Below are 17,232 nucleotides of genomic sequence, written 5' to 3' on the forward strand. Positions count from 1 at the left end.
CTGCATTGTTCTTTGTGTTCAGTTGTTTTATTGTAAGTTATTATATTACATAAACTAATTTAAAATTGATTTTACTCTTTGTAGAGCTAAGTGAATAGTAACTCTGGTTTATTAGATAGGTACCTAACACAATTAATGCAACGTCAGTAATTTTACATGGCCATGATTAAATGTCTTACTTAAAATTTTCATCTCAACCCCACTATAATTAGCAGTGGGTGCAAGGCTCTCTACTTACTTATTTTTTTTTGTGACAAAATACAGACTGTAGGAAACAAAGTTTAAGATTTCTGTCTTTGTAAACTGTAGCCTCGATTTCTAAAGTGTAAAATCTCTTAAAATGATACAAAGTGGGGTTCTTAGTCAAAGATCTAAGTGAATTGCTGATCTGAAATGCATTCAGAGCTCAAGTCTATCCCTCACCATGTGTCTAAAGGGGAAAAAAATTAATGTAACACAGGAAGGAAAGGCAGACATTTTTTAAATGACAGACTTTATTGTGAACCTGTAGAATAATTACTAAACTACTGTGTTGGTTTTTTTTGTTTGTTTGTTTTTAAAAGAAAATTACAAATTTGTTTCCCACTAAAGAAGGATCATATATTTTTATTACTGCTGAATTGAGTGCAGCTAAATGGGTTTTGCTGAATCAGTAAGATTCAATATTCTAACTGGTGTGTTCTAAAGTGGTCTCTTTGCTTATGGGAAAAGCAAATGATAATATCTTCTAAGATAAGAAAGTTCTCTTTTTGTAGTATGAAATAAAATAGCATTTGGCTTTATGATATATCACAAGTATCTCCCTCTTGTGTTTTGGTATTTTTGAAGCATTTGAATTAAAAAAAGTACAATCAAGAAAATAATGTTTAATCCGAAAGGAAAATGTGATTTGCAGAGAAAGGTCAAATGAAATTGTTTATCAGTCACTTTTTTAATGCAGCAGAATGTCTGAGATTTAGAGGAAAATCTTTACAGTTTCTTGAAGAGAGAGAAGCAAATTAAAACATTATTATAGTACTTGAAGCTTTATATTAGAAGAGGAGCCACTGTTTGCAGTGCCTTGTAAGGCATTACACAACAGTTCACAGTCTATGTAGCCATAAGATATAATGGTGTGGAGAGGACTGGGCACACGCTGATTTTCCTGGTTTCACTTGATAAGGTAGTCCCCATTCAGTGGGTTATACTACTGCTTACGTGGGAGTTAATGCATGGGAAGTGGGACAGAAGGAATAACTACCTTTAAAACTACCTTTATACCTAACTATAACTACCTTTTCTGCTCTTACTGCATGAAGCCTCTTCAGAGTGGAAGCACAGAGTGTAAGAGCAGCTGTATTTTGGACATACTGCAGTGATGGAAGATGAATTTCACCCTGAGGTTTGTAGTATATTTGAGTGCTGATGATATCACTGAAACTGTTGTGTGCCATATTTTGCATGTCTGTGCGTGTGAAATTGTGATTAGGATCCACAGGCTCCTAAGCAACTCAAAGCAGTGTGGTTAGGAATATGATATGAATATTGGGTTTGGGCAATGGGGATAGGATTCATCTCACTCTGCACTAAGGGGATTCACCTCTCCTTAATTTTGATGCTTAAAATGTAGAAGTTTGTGTCTGACCAGTATGTCTAGGTTCCCATGTCAATAAAATGAATCAGTTTATTCAGTGGAACCAAGACAGTTACCAAGCTAATTAGAGGTACCTGCTTTTATTATTTGGGTTGTCAGTAACCTTCTAAATGCTGTTGACTGGAGCCTAGCTGTTGCCCAAATGTAGTTAGGTGAGCTGAAACATTCTTGGAATCCATATTATGAGCAGTGTGTCATCTTGTGCTACCTCTTCCCCATTTTCTTAGATACTTGAATAAACTGTCTGAGCTGCACATCATTGAAACAGGGATGCAGTAGTAAACTGTAGCCTTTGAATTCTACAATCAGCTTCTTCTGTGAGTCAGCCAAGAATATAAATTACATTGACTATGTCTTAGCAAAAGACTACCGAAGTTCAGATCTGTGTTTTTTTTTGGCAAGAATTTCTTCTGAGTTACAAGGACATTTTGAGTAACGGAGATACCTGAGACTGCCTATAGCCAGTTACTATGAAGAAAAAGGACTACAGAATATTTTCATTGGACAATTACAGCTTTTTAATTAAGGTGGTAAGGGATGTTGAGGAGAGGCAACTCCAACCCAACATTGCCTAGCAGAATGATTTTCAGGTCTGAAACAGCCTCAGAAGAGAGCTCCACACAGGTAATGCCTAGAAATACGAAACAGTCATGGAACTTTGCTGGTGTTTCAAGCATGTTTGAACAATAATGAACACAGCAGTCAAACACCAAACATTCACAGTTGGTGCCCTGTAGTAACCCATTTTATCCAAAGCAGAAGAATAGAATTCTACCACCTTTTCTACCCTTTTTTGATGAATACTTAAGAGTAGGAGTCAGAAAGTTGTAGTTATGAAAGACACCTGTGCAAATAGCTTGTCACAATTTGCAAATTCGAGCAAAATACTATACTTACAACACATAAAGTTTTCTTTGTAACAAGCAAACATTTAACATGCACTGAGATCAGAGCCTCAGAATAACTAATTCAGTTAACTAAATCATTCAGTTTTCACTCAAACTCAGCAACTACAGTCTGACTTCTTTGAAAACTCCCTAATTCATAGGATACCTACATGACCCTAACGTGCAAGTATGTTCTGCTCTCTGGACTGTAGGTTTAGCTCCATCATTGCTACCCAATTTTCTAACAGAAATTAGAAATTTCAGAGAAAATGCAGATTGTCAAAAAAAAAATAATTGTAAAAAAATTAATTGTTATAAGAGAAATAAGTTTATCAGGTGGAAGCTTTTTTACTGGAAGCTCCTTCACTGACCTACCAAGGATAAGTCTGCATCACAAAGCACATCTTCTGACAGTAACTTTATGCAAGTGTTCAGCTCAGAATTCTGAACACCATTAAAGACCTTCACAAATGATTTTGTTATACATAGTAGTTGGATGATGAAAAGGACACAGTGTGGTTCTAAGTATTTTATTATTTCAGATTCTTTCCTTATATGTACAGTCCCAACTATTATATTTGTCTTAGATGGAAAAACTAATTAATTTTAATTACTGGAAGGAGTAGAGATCAATATGCACCAGTTTATTCTTCTATTAAAGGATTACCCAACTGCTGTGCAAGTTATTTAGAGGCAGCGCTGTGAGGAGTCTGACCTGAATTAATTCACATAAGAACAGGCCTTAACTAAATTATGACAGAACAGTATGAGGAATAAGTGAGAGAGAAGGTGACAGAGCTGAAAATAATCATGTTTACTGCAATGTGATGAACAGCTTTAGACGAGTAAAATATTGTGTATTGAAAAGCAATAATAAAGGTAGAATGCTTAGGAGAATCACAGAACCACAGAATGGTTGATGCTGAAAGGGACCTCTGGAGGTCCTCTGGTCAAAATCCCAGCTCAAGAAGGGACACCTACAGCAGGTTGCCCAGGCATGTGTCCAGGTAGTTTTTGAAGATGTCTGTGGGGGGAGATCTTAAAAACCTCTCTGGGCAACCTGTTCCGGTGTTGCATCAGCTTCACAGTAAATAAGTGCTTCCTGATGGTCAGATGGAACCTCTTGTGGTTCAGTTGGTGCCCATTGCCTCTTGTCCTGGCACTGGGCACCACTGAGAAGAGCCTGGCACCATCCTCTTTGCACCCTGCCTTCAAGTATACCTTGATAAGATCCCCTATAACCCTAATCTCCTCCAGGCTGAACACTCCCAGCTCTCTCAGCCACTCTTCATAGGAGAGGTGCTCTAGACCCTTGCACACCTTGCCGATGAAACTGCTATGGCATTTGAAGCTGTGTATTTACTTAGTTGTTTTCTATTTTTTGATTTAGAAATATTTGCTGTCAGAAGAAAAATACCACTCCAACCCTCCAAGATCTCTAGACAACTTTTGTATTATTTTATGAATTAGTCTCTGAACATCTAATTACCTATTTTCTACTTTACTTTTCTGTTGTGGAATGGAATACCGAATATGCTAAATCTTCACTTAAATGATTTTATTTATTTATTTTTTTAATTTAGCTCACCATAAACCTCTGGAAAATACTCTTCAGTGTAGTGAACTGTGATTAAGAATTATTTGTCAGGAGATGTTTTGATTCAAGGCAGGAACTCCAGCAATATCTTATTTTGAATGTGTTTTTAATGAAAAGGTTTTGTTTGTTTGTTTGTTTGTTTGTTTTTTAAACTATATCACAGGCTCTTAATGATCTGTTAAAGTAGAATAAATTATTTTTCAAGACATTTCAAAGAAGATATTAAGCTTCTTTGTTTATTCTAAAATAAAATAGTGAATTTACAGAAAAATGCAGAGCCATAATTGGAAAATTCCAAAATTACAGATTCCACAGCAGTTTCGCCATATTGATCCATACTGGACATTTTAGTGCTATGATACAAGGGCAAATTAAATGGCTCCAGTACTTTCTTATTAGCCCTTACACATAGTCCTACTATGATCAATTGCATGTAAGAGTAAGTTGCCATTGCAAATGTTGCACAAAGGCTTAGCAGTGTCTCATTAAACAACATAAATGGCTTGGCAACTAATATCCCACTGACTTTTAGTGAGGCATAGGTGCCTGTTGCCTTTAAAAACCTAAGAAGATCCCAGACTAAATAGGTATCATAGATGAGCAGTTAGTCAATGGATTTAAATTAGTTTTGAGAAAAATTCCTAAATAACTTCATTCCCTGAATTAAAGCATGGTTAATGGCAGTATTTCACATTTACTCCCTTCTTTAAAGTATTTTTTAGGCATATCAACGAGATCAACTTCTAATTGTTATGAAAAGAGTATTGAGGTCAGGCCATCATGGGTCAAATACCAGTAGGAGATTGCTGGGAGATGGTTTTCTGCTTGTGCCTGATGAACTAATAGAGTAGTATCAGGTCTTTGCTGCAACACATAGCCAGAAAAGATTACTTCTATTGAAGTTTCCACACCACCTCATCAGCTTTCCCAGTGCAGCATGAAGGTAGCTTGCATACCTAATTTATGACTGTGGAAGTTGTTTTGATCAAAGCATTGAGTTTGTAGGTGTTTATGTCCTTCATTGGATGTAGAAATCTTGAGAATTGTTCTAGTCATAAACACAATTTCATACACAATGTTGGAACTGAATAACTGACAAACATTACCGTTAGCTTTTGTCGCCTGAATACCTTTGTGATGCTCCATGCTTCACAGATTTAGCATTAATATTGGTTCCCTAATATCACTGAATTCAATGAGGCTGTGAGTTATGTAATCTAATCCTTAGTGGGAAAAATATTGATATAATCTAACTCTCAATGACAGAGCTAATGACCTTGGGAGGACCTTCACAGTGACAGAATAAATCACACTGCCTAAGTAGGGCATCAATAGCCTTCTCAAGTAGAAAACAGCATGGAAGGACCTGAGATAGCACCTACTCCACCCCACTGCCCTCAGGCAGTATCAGCTATAGTTAACAATTCCTGTGAGATGCATGCCTGACCTAACGATGGACAAGTTCTGTGACAGGAGTTCTGTAGATTAGTATTAGAATTGTCAAAATATACTGAGACCAAGCTGTCAGCCTCCACCTGAGATCAGTAGTAATGCACCCTTGATGGGATGGGAGTTTGATCTGCTCTGTTTTGTCAGGTGTTTCTCTTTCTCCACTGGCTGACAGCCAGATACAATCTCTATATTCTTCTGTTAAGTCTACTGTCTTCACTGTTTGTCTCTCAGCTTCATACATTTTGCTAAAAGTGTCCCAGTGCAGCTGTTGTATGTTGTTTTGAAATCCAATATTGCTGGCACTGTTGGGACAGCCTTCTCTTTCACGTGAACTATGGTGAAATTCAATTTTCTGCTGTTATTGGAGATGTATTGGGAAAAAGTAGATGGTAATGTGAGATACATTGACTCCCTATCAACTTCTTAGAGCACTGGCACTGCAATTCCATAACTTAAATCTTCCTTTTCTTAACCTTATGGTGAATGTACCAGAGGCCTAAAGGTTCACAGTTCTGTTTTTCCATGTATTCAGATGCTGTAAATACGTAGAACAAAAAATGAGCTTAGTGCTCTCTGTATTTAACATACATGCATGACTTACACTCAGTGATCATGGCAGCTGGTTGAATTTTCAGTTTTCCAGTATAGGTTGGATATTGACTGGGAGGAGAATAAGAATGCTTAATTACTCTCTTTCTCTCTCTCTCTTTTTTTTTTTTTTTTTTTTTTTTTTTTTTTTTTGAGACAAATAATGGAACATTCCTTTGATCATCACGTGTCTACTCTAAAGTTTCTACTGAGAGATCTTCATTGGTGGAAAAGCAATTTATGGGATCCAAAAAGGTCTGTTCTTCCCAGATCATTCTCATTTGTGATAATCTCCAGGTAAGTATTTATAACTGGCATATGGGGTGTCTGTTTGTGTACCAAATTGAACAAAGAGTGCTCAGCATAATTATGAATTTCTGTTATGAACAGTATAATTATGTTATAAGTAGCCTCGAATCTGCGTGGACATGATCCTGACTGGGTTTAAATACAGTTACTATATGCTGTGAAACTATGACAGTAAAGAAAAAGGAGAGAAAAATAAGAGGATGTTAGAAGTTTGCAGCAGTTTCAGGCTGCCAATTTTGTGATTTGGCAGCAAATCATTTTAATCATAACTGCTTGCTTAACAGTAAGAATGTAATTTCCTTTAAAATGTAGGGGAGGATGAAGGTGACTACAAATATTTCCTCACAACTGTGTGAGATTAAAAAAAAACCTATTTGTGAATTTTGGTACTCAAGTATTTTAAAATTTTTTGTGAAGCTAATACTTTGGTATTTAAAGATAACAGTGAACATTGCTGCCATTACAGTCTTAAAAAAGGATGTTTAGAAATGTATTGAGTTATTTCTTGCAATCTCGTTCTAGACTGTATCAGCACAGTTACCATTTTTACTTAAGCAGTTTCAATTTAAAAACTACCATTGCAGGGGCTGCAGAAATATGTGTTCACAAATACATTAATCCAGCATAGCTATGTGCACCACAGTGAGCAAAGTTTCCTTGTTGTCTTGAAAATCAGTAGGCCTAGATAGCTCTTTTGGAAGAAACTAGGAATATGAGTGCTAAAGAGCTGAAAAACACACATAGTTAATTGATACTCCTTCACAGATTTTTGCAAAGACTTCAGGTACTCCTCCACCCTCCCCACCTCCCACCCCTCAAAAATAAAGCTTTTGTCCTCATAATGAAAATTTTCCTGTGAATTAAATGTGATATTCTACACAGCTGAAACAATGAATTTGGGTAAGCACCAAATTCCACAATCAAATTGTATTACAAACATATTCTCATACAGGAGAAATGGGCATGTTTATATTTGCTTAATTCCTGTACGAGCACATTTGTGTAGTAGGGAAGGAGTAAGAAGATTTCCCAGTCATACTAAATATTCGACTGTCTACTTAGAAATATTTGTTTTTGTTGCCTGTTAAATTCTTCTTCCTTGATGTAACGTATCAGTATTGACGCCCAGTGGCTAGAGACTGACCTCATGTTAATTCACTAATATGAATTCAGCTCACTTTCTGCATCTTAACATATTAAGACTCTGAATTTAAGTTAGTATCTGTATATTCATGCTCACACACATACAGGCATGCAGGTCTAGGCAGAGAGAAGGAGATTATCCACTTTAGATAAGAGTATTAATGATTGGAGATATTTTCAGTAACACAAAATGGCATTTGGATGTCCATCTTCTTTTAACATTCAACAGGAATTAGCCCCTGGGCTGACATTAATGCTAGTGAAAATCTCTTATATACTGTCCTTGTCTGGTTGCAATAAGTAAAGAAACATTGTTCCTGCCAAACAAGACTATTTCTTCCTAGAACTAAAAACTCCACAAGAACTACAAGTTTCATGTTAAAAGAAAAAAAAAAAACAAAAACAAAAACAAACAAACAAACAAAAAAAACCAACTACACAAAAATGCACCAAAAAAAAAAAAAAAAAAAGAAAAAAAGTATATTTATCCTGTTATTTTACACAATTCTCATGTTAGCATATATAGCGTTGGTGTTTAATATGATCAATGATCTCCTAATATTTTCATTCTCTAAACCAATATTAATGAACAAAAACTGTAGATAAGTATGTTTGTAAGAACTGGGGCAATGCTTTAGAATACAGGAAGAATTTAAAGACCAAGGGCACATAAATAATAGCACTTTGCATAGATGTGATACAAGTCATCAGGCGGTGGAAGAGAAGAAGGTCTCATCTTCCTTTTGTGGGAACACTGGAACATGATAAAGAGTTGTGACCACTGCAATGGCAAGAAGAGAGGTTCTGGCCATTTTTGGGAAAAATATATTTTTTTGTTACCCTAAGTTTTGAGCAGTATTGTATAGTTTTCTTGTTCTACTTCAAGAACATAATATATACCTAGAAGATGACTAGTGTATACTATAGACAATATGCATAGACTATTGCATAGAAAGCCTCTAAGAACAATATTTGGTTCACAAAAGCCTAAAGCATGACTTTAAACACTTGACAGATTTTGCTTATGTTTGCATCTAATGTGTTTGTTCAATACATGAATCCCACCTAAGAACAGTATGGTGTCTTACAAAGAGAATGTGCCATTAATCACTGTACTTTAAGCTGCATGAATTTTGGAAAACAGGAAATGTCTTCTGAATATTTTGTCCTGCTATGCAATATGTTGTACATATGTATGATATGCTGTACAATCATTCCAATTAATTCTTTAGTCACTATTTTGGATTCTTCTCTAAATGAAGCTATTTTAGAGTAGACCAATAATAAATCTTTTAGTCTTGCTGATAGCTTTGCTATGAACAGGCCAGACATTGGCAAGAAAATGCATGTAATTAAAATAGTAACTGATGTGGATACCTCAGGTGACATATTCATGGATTACCTGCTTAACATGAATACATTAACCCATGAATTTTTCAGTGTTGTAGAGGAAACATTACACTCAACAATTAATCATTTGTCTTGAAAATCTGATAAACCCTTAGGAAGAAGACATTGCAGTAGGCAGAATAATCTGCATAAATAAAATCCTTAGAGTGAGCACTGTTTATTACCTTTTAAGCCAAATGAAGTAAAACTACTCACTAACATGTTCCTGCAGTAAGAGAGAAATGAGCTTGCCTGTATCAAGAACCTACTGTTATAAAAAAGTTAAATGAAAAAATGAACATATGTTAGGGAAATATGAATGAATGTATAGAGACACAGTGGTTTCAAGACCTGATTCCATATTCCAAGATCACAGTATTGTTTTTAAATATATATATATATATATATTATTTTTTTCAGTGTTAATCAGTAGAGAAATAAAAGTAAACATTCAAATACAAATAAAATCTCGTGACCAAAACAGGAAGTGAAAATGCACATGACAAACAAAGAATAAGGTTGTTTGTGTCCTTCCCATTCACTGGTTGAACTATATGAAATGGTAATGGTCAGCTAATACCCATGCACTGCTTATGTTTTTTAATTCTTATGTGATCATAAGTTATTATATATTACTGACATTAAAAATATATTACAAAGGTGTCTTAATTGTGTTTTGTTGTTTTTTTTTTTTTTTTTTTTAAATACTCTTGAGAACTATGACTCAATATCAGCTGGACAGAAGGATAGAATTTAATTTCATTTATTTTCCCTAATTGTAAAATTAAGCATTACTTTAAAATGGTTTGACTTTGAAGATGGCCCCTGAATTTCAGCCTGCCTGCTCTCTGAGTTAAAATAACTGGATTTCAGCCAAATGAAACCAGGCAATTTTCCAGAGTTTCCTATGTCTCTAGAGTTTTATAGTGGTTGAATTTTGCCCTTGGAGGGAAATGTAGACAGATTTGAATGAAGTGTAGTGAAATTTGTGAGGATATTCCTATATCTGTCTTTTAATGTCAGCTTCAATGTCTTTATTTTAGCCTTTACACAGAACTTTAGTTTTGCCCTTGAGCCATCATGGACAGGGAACCAAGAAGTCATCTTTCATTATTTTTCTCCAGTGCTTCAAAACCAGTGTGTTCAAAATATACAGAAATATTCACCGTCTTTTTTTTTTTTTTTTTTTTTTTCTTCCTCCTCCATGTAATAGGTGAGTGAGAAGAACTAGTAGAGATTAACAGTTTTATCACTTTCATCATTTGTGTTCAGAACTTTCCCTGTGTCTTTTCCTCATTTTTATTTATTTATTTATTTATGTCTCTGAAGACATTACAATGACTATGTTTTGTGTGTGGTACCCCTCACCCCCACACACCGTTCTAAAAGTATGATACAAAATTCTTAGATCAAAAATGCATTTTTTCCAATGATACAAATGCAACAATGACCATATTTAAGGTAATACCAGGCCGTTAATTAAAAATACTTGTAAAATATAGTAAAAATACTAATGAAAAGTAATGTTGCCTGAAGAAGCAATAACATCTGATAAACAGCGTATATACTTTCAGTAGCCATGAAGCAGGGGACCCTGCTTCTTTTTGTCTTCTGAAGAGGTTATGGAAGAAAGAAAGAAAGAAGGAAGGAAAGAAGAAAGGAAAGAAAGAAAACTCCTAAATGCTACTACTACTATTTTCAGTTCTACTCGCCCTAAAAGTTACTGTCAGCTTCTCAAACTTTTTCTTCAAAATGGTTTGAAAAATGATCCTGGCAGAGTGTAAATGAACACAAATACTATGAAGCATAGTGCTTCTGTTCATAACACCTGTTTGTCCTTTATTCACTGGTATCTGAAAACAAATTTTTGTTTCATATCTAGGCAAGATCCCTCTTTTTGCAGAAACTAATTTTGCAACTTGAAAACTGTCAATGACATCATGTTCATTAAATGTATTACTTTTATTGTCCAAGTATTGTAATGACACTGGAAATAAGAGCAAATATATTAAAACAGAGCCAAATATTTCACAACATGCCATTGCTGGTCCCTCTCGTGAAAGTCAGATATTTAAATCTCCTGTTTCAAGGCAAAAATGCACAGAACTGTTTTTTCAATATGAAGCCTATTTTCAAGTGTGACCATGCTACCATTCCTTGGAATTAGAAGGTAGTGTTATTTTCATGATTATTATATTTTTTGGCTTTTCATTCTATCTGCTCCATAATATAATTAGGACCATATCTAATAGCAGCAAGATGAGTCTGCAAACCCTGTTGTGCCAAATATGCAGAACTGAACACTGCGTGGGATATGTAATTGCTGAGCACTCTAAAGAGCATTCACTGCTTGACTCCAAACTGGGAGGGGCTGCAAGCAAATTGGAAGACTAGAGTTGAATTCATAATGATCTGGACAAGTAGGAAAACAAATCTGAAAAATACTGAAGGTAATTCAATGAAAACAAGCGCAAAACATCATGCTTTGTAAGATTGGAATAATCGACTGCACAAGTAGAAGATGGGGCATGCCTGGCTTGGCAATAGTTTTGTAGAATCATAGAATGGCTTGGGTTGGCAGGGACCTTAAAGACCACCTGGTTCCAAGCCCCCTGCCATGGGCAAGGATGCCACCCACTAGACCCGGTTGCCCAAAGCCCCATCCAGTCTGACCTCAAACATTTCCAGGGATGGGGCATCCACAGCTTCTCAGGGCAACTTGTTCCAGTGCTTCCCTCTGTGTGAAGAATTTCCTCCTAGTGTCTAATCTAAATATCCCCTCTTTTAGTTTAAAACTGTTTCCCCTTGTGCTATCACAATCTGCCCATGTAAAAAGTCACTCTCCATCTTTTTCATAAGCTCCCTTTAAGTACTGAAAGGCCATAAAAGTGGCCACAGAAGCTTTCTCTTCTCCAGGCTGAATAACCCTGTCAATCCATAGGAGAGGTGCTCCAGACCTTTGATCATCTGTCATTCTGTTGTAAAAAGGAAGAAAAAAGCAAACTATAATGGGTATCGTCTAGTAGTTAATATAGTTATATACTCTTTGGTACAATCTTTATAGAAGTTTCAGTGTTATCTTCAGGTGTGGGTACTAGACTGTGATAAAGAAAATAATTTTTTACAGTTGCAGCAAGGAAAGAAGAGATTAGAGGAAAAGGGTAGATTAAAAAACAAGGTCTTGGAGAAAAGATTAAAAACCCTAGGTTGTTTTGTTAAAAAATAAATAAATAAATAAAAAATTACAGCTGCTGTACTGCAGCCAATAGAACTATTTCCTGTCAGCTGTCTCTTGGAAGTCATGAGATTGCACTTACACCTGCCCAGCTTGTAATACAAAATATCTTATCTGAAGTCGTCTTTGTGGGGACCCAATGTTTGTGGCTTAAAATGGCTTCCTGTACTTTCCTTCACATCTACAGAGGGCAAAGAACAGGGGAGTTATACCAGGTGAGCAGATGGGTGGGATAAACACATTACCTGAGATAAATTTAGTATTTTTTTTGTTCAGTGGATACACCTTGTGAAGAGACAGTAAGTTTTCAGACAAAGATTTCTGCAGAGAATATGTTAATCTCCATATTCATTGTTATGTATGGGAAAACAGGAAAGGGCTTCAACTACAGCATGAAAAAATGCTTAGACATTCTGCAAAGAATCTCCTTTCCAACCATAAGGATTGTTAAGTATTGAAGTAGATGTTTCTGGGAAGGCTGTATCATCTCCATCATATACATAGGATAGTTAAGAGTACACTAGGGAAGAAGCAAATCTGTAAGGAATTGTTTAGGTGTAGCTGGTACATGAGTTTCTTTCTCTTTCTCTTTCTCTTTCTCTTTCTCTTTCTCTTTCTCTTTCTCTTTCTCTTTCTCTTTCTCTTTCTCTTTCTCTTTCTCTTTCTCTTTCTCTTTCTCTTTCTTTCTCTTTCCTTCCTTCCTTCCTTCCTTCCTTCCTTCCTTCCTTCCTTCCTTCCTTCCTTCCTTCCTTCCTTCCTTCCTTCCTTCCTTCCTTCCTTTCTTCCCTCCTTCCCTCCTTCCCTCCTTCCCTCCTTCCCTCCTTCCCTCCTTCCCTCCTTCCCTCCTTCCTTCCTTCCCTCCTTCCTTCCTTCCCTCCTTCCTTCCTTCCTTCCTTCCTTCCTTCCTTCCTTCCTTCCTTCCTTCCTTCCTTCCTTCCTTCCTTCCTTCCTTCCTTCCTTCCTTCCTTCCTTCCTTCCTTCCTTCCTTCCTTCCTTCCTTCCTCTCTTTCTCTCTTTCTCTCTCTCTCTCTCTCTCTCTCTTCTGTTTTTTTTTTTTTTTTTTTTTTTTTTTTTCTGAGCCATCTCTGTTACTAGGATTTCATTTAAAAGGAGCTATAGGATTAGATCTGCCAAAGGAAGTCTGCACTTGGAAAGAGCAACATGTTTCTTGTCTGCATATTCTCATGCACACATTAATTGTTTTAGATCAGTGAAAATGAAAACTGACACAGTAACATTTCTAAAACTTCATGGATATGTTCCAAGCCAGAAAATGGCTATGGGTGTCTGATTGCATGTGAATTCTTTTAAATTAAATGTACTCACAATAAAGCAGGACAGTTGCATACATTGTGATGCAAGCAGTCCCTATTTGTAAAGCTCAAAGGTGGCTTTATTAAAAGCATATAGGACTTTCTGAATTAACAATTTTATTCCTTTTTGCTTTTAAAAGCAACTTTACTCTTAATTACATGTAGAGCAATGCAAAACAAATGTCGTAAAAAATTAGCCATTGATTACTATTTTCATATTGTTATACTTTTCTACTATACCCTCAAAGGAAAAAAAAAATCATATTTAGTTTCTTATGTATTTTACCAGACTAACTTTAAAAAAGACATTTAATCAATCAATCACTGGAGTATTCTGGCACACAGACATCTAAGTAACATAATATCAGATAATAAGAAACTGACATTTATCATACTGACTGATTTTTCGAAACATTCAACTACGCCAAAACTAAGTACTATCAATCTTTACCTGATATATAAATCTTCCTAGGAGCATATCCTAACACAGTAATTTCAGATGGAATCTACTACTTTCTTTTTCCTACCACTCAAGTGCTTATATTGCCATGACTACCAACAATTTCTAACTTCCTTCAGGGTTGAATGGGAAAAGACAATATTTTGAAACTGGGCAATGTACTTCCAAACAAACACGAAGGGGAGATTTTTCCATCTTTTTAACAGTGTATACATTCAGTACATAACTTTTAGCAATACTAGTTAATGAAAGAATGACTATCCACTGATTAAAGATATATGAGAATGAGTAATTATTAATGTAAATCTGTAGGTTTATTACGAGAGAGATTTACTCTACCACTGAAACATCTGTGTCTGGGTAGGGAGACTGAAGTAGAAATTAATGGCTCAGTCCTGCTTAAGCTGCTGGTACATGCAACTCAAAAAAGTGGAACATTTGGGCTGGTCTTAAGTCAAGTTGGGCTATAGGCAACTGATTTAGTTCATCAAAACTGTTAGCCCAGTAGCCATTAAGGCATAGATCTTACAGTTACTCAAGTTCCTATACATGCATCTCTGGGCATGCAGTGAAAGTGGTACTTTGGTGCAACTGGGTGAAAAAAGCACCACTTACCTGTTTCTAAACCCAGGTATGTCTAGGTTTCCTTTTCTTGGGGTTAGCAGAGCTTGCAGGGTCCACAGGAGAAATGCAGAGAGCTTTCGCCTGCAAAAGGCTTGTATATGCCAGACCACCTACAGCAACTTTCCACTGAGTTCCCTCTACAGCTTCACTACAACCTTTACTGGGAGCTGGGGTAAGGAAGGTCTCTGGAAACAAACACAATGTCCAAGACAATGGACAAACAGGGATATCTACTATGTTGGAAATATACTTAATTCAATTACCTACTTGAGTCTCAGCAGATATAAGAAAGAATTAGACTGTTCAATCTGTGTCAGGAAAAGTGGAAAGAAGCTGAAAAGGAGAAGAAAAAAGAGAAGAGGGGAGTAAGAATGTTTAAAGATTTTTTTTTGTTTGTTTTTGAGAAGATTCAAGTTTATTGTCTCCTGGACAGTATATTAAATCCCTTGATGTTAACTCGAGTGGCTTGTGAAGGGTCAAAATGTGATTTAGAGGTGAACTTTTCCCTTTATAAAGGGTAAAATTTCTGTGAGCTTGGTTTGATCAAGTCACAGATTAATATTATCAAAGATGTATCTCTGCTTCCTCTGCTTTAATTAAACTTTTGCCTTTCATGTTACAGGTGTATCAACTGTCATTAGAAGGTCGTGGAAGAAGTTGGTGACAAGAAGCAATACCTACAGTTATCTGCTCTTGGGACAGAGATTTTCAGGCTAACGGAGTCAGCTGTGGACAAATAATTTCTCCAGAGAAATTACAGTGAGGTGCTAGATAGTTTTTGATTGTTTTTGTATAGCAGGGTTTTGTAGAAGTGGGATAGAGTAATTCTCACTGTTTGATTAGGTTCACCTCTTTGTATTTGAAAATATTGACTTCTGTTTGAGCATCATCCCATTCTGCTAGCAATTTATGTAGACTAAGTAAGAAGAATAGGGTTTCTGATGCCTTTTCTTTTATTGTGAAAGAATCCTGTTTATGTAGGCTTGGATCTTGTTTTGCAGTCAGCATGCTATAGGGCATACTGAGATTTAACTGCACCCCATAAATAGGACAATAAAATGCATACAAACTAGACGATTTAGGGAAAGATATAGCAAACTTATTTATGCATCCTGGCATGTCATTTCATGTGCTTCATCTCTCTGGAGCCTTCCTAGATTTACTTTTCTTTTAATGTATTACTCATTCTGGAAGTGCTATTTTTTGTGCCTTGCTTGCAGTTAATTTTAAAGGCCTATTTTTAACTTGTATGGATTGAAAAGAGAAATGAATGGGGGAACAAGGATATAAACTCCTTTTACTCCAAGGTGAGATCTTTGAAATCCCACTAGCCATTTCTAATAAACAGCAAAAAGAAGTAATGGCAGATTTTGTCAGGATCAGCATGCAAAACACTCTTATATTTGCTTGCTGCAGATGAAAAACAGGATAGTGAATTCAAACCAGTGAAGTAATGGAAGGACAGTTGCTAAAGGAAGAAATACATGAGAATATAACAGACTGCCAAAATGAAAATAGATGTATTTGAAGACTGAAAGAATTGAGAATAATTTCTAATTTTAAATTAGAAATGCAAATATTCATTTATGTCTAAACTATAGATTACCATTTCCAGTTACTTAGATAAATAACACAATTCATCCAGCTATTTAACAGCATCCTAGGGTGAATTGGTGATGAGTGAAGAGTGAGAGGTTCAGCTCAGCTTGCCTACAGTTTTAGAGTTTCTTCAATAAGCTTTACACAACCAGTCTGAAACTGAGAATCAGACTCTTACAGGAAAATGAAGATATCAAAAATCATTAGGCTCAACATGTAGTCTACCAGTCACTAATTGTCAGAAAAGATAGCTCTATATTCATAATGACATTAATCATTCTATAACATGAACAGAAATCTTATTCAAATGAAGATGTAGAAAAATACATTCTACGGCAAGAGATGGATTGAGTAGGAAGCCACAGCCCTGGAAGTGGAGGAATACAGTACTTGAAGTGAAAGAAATGGCTTGAAAGAAATGTTGAGGGCTGATTCAGAGGCATATTTTTGCCAAATAAGATAATTTCCAATCCTGTACTTTGGATATTGTCAACTCTATTATTGATTTGTAAGGAAAGAAGATGAAACTGAATATAAAGTTTTGTTTGATAAAATCTCTCTGAGGAGTATTAAAGTACAATCAAAGTGGTTTTGCCCTAGACCTACCTCTGATTTTAGTTGTTATATACAGCAAATAGACAGAAGGAATAAAACAGCAGTTTTTCAGGAGAAATGTCTGCTTTAATAGACTTTGTATACTTAGCTGTATTTTTACTGTTTTGAACTTAGAAAGGACAGACTTTTGAGGGTATTTCTAAAGTTTTAATTTTAATGAATTATTATTATTTTGGTGAAGGTTTTTGTTTGTTTGTTTGTTTGTTTGTTTGTTTGTTTTTTTTTTTTTTTTGGTAAGAACCAGTTACATTAATTGGATCATAAACTCATTTCTTGGAAAAGGGGTGATTTTTCAGACTATGGTCTTGCTAGCAAAAAATTGAGCAGTTAAAAACATCCACAGTAACCAGGTAATATATAATACTAAACCAAATGAACAAAATCTAAA

The 17,232-nt window shown here is 35.6% G+C and overlaps 1 long non-coding RNA gene across 1 annotated transcript in view; it reads left to right on the top strand.

Moving 5' to 3' along the window:
- LOC311441004 overlaps positions 1 to 16,890 on the top strand; it is a 208,727-nt gene extending 191,837 nt beyond the window's left edge. The window contains exons 9-11 of the long non-coding RNA XR_014695712.1: positions 1,299 to 1,381; positions 6,314 to 6,454; positions 15,253 to 16,890. This is a non-coding gene — a long non-coding RNA (uncharacterized lncRNA). The remainder of the gene's footprint in view (positions 1 to 1,298; positions 1,382 to 6,313; positions 6,455 to 15,252) is intronic.
- Positions 16,891 to 17,232: the final 342 nt, after the last annotated feature.

This window comes from Aythya ferina, assembly GCF_964211825.1.
Source record: "Aythya ferina genome assembly, chromosome: 8".
Taxonomy (NCBI): Eukaryota; Metazoa; Chordata; class Aves; order Anseriformes; family Anatidae; genus Aythya; species Aythya ferina.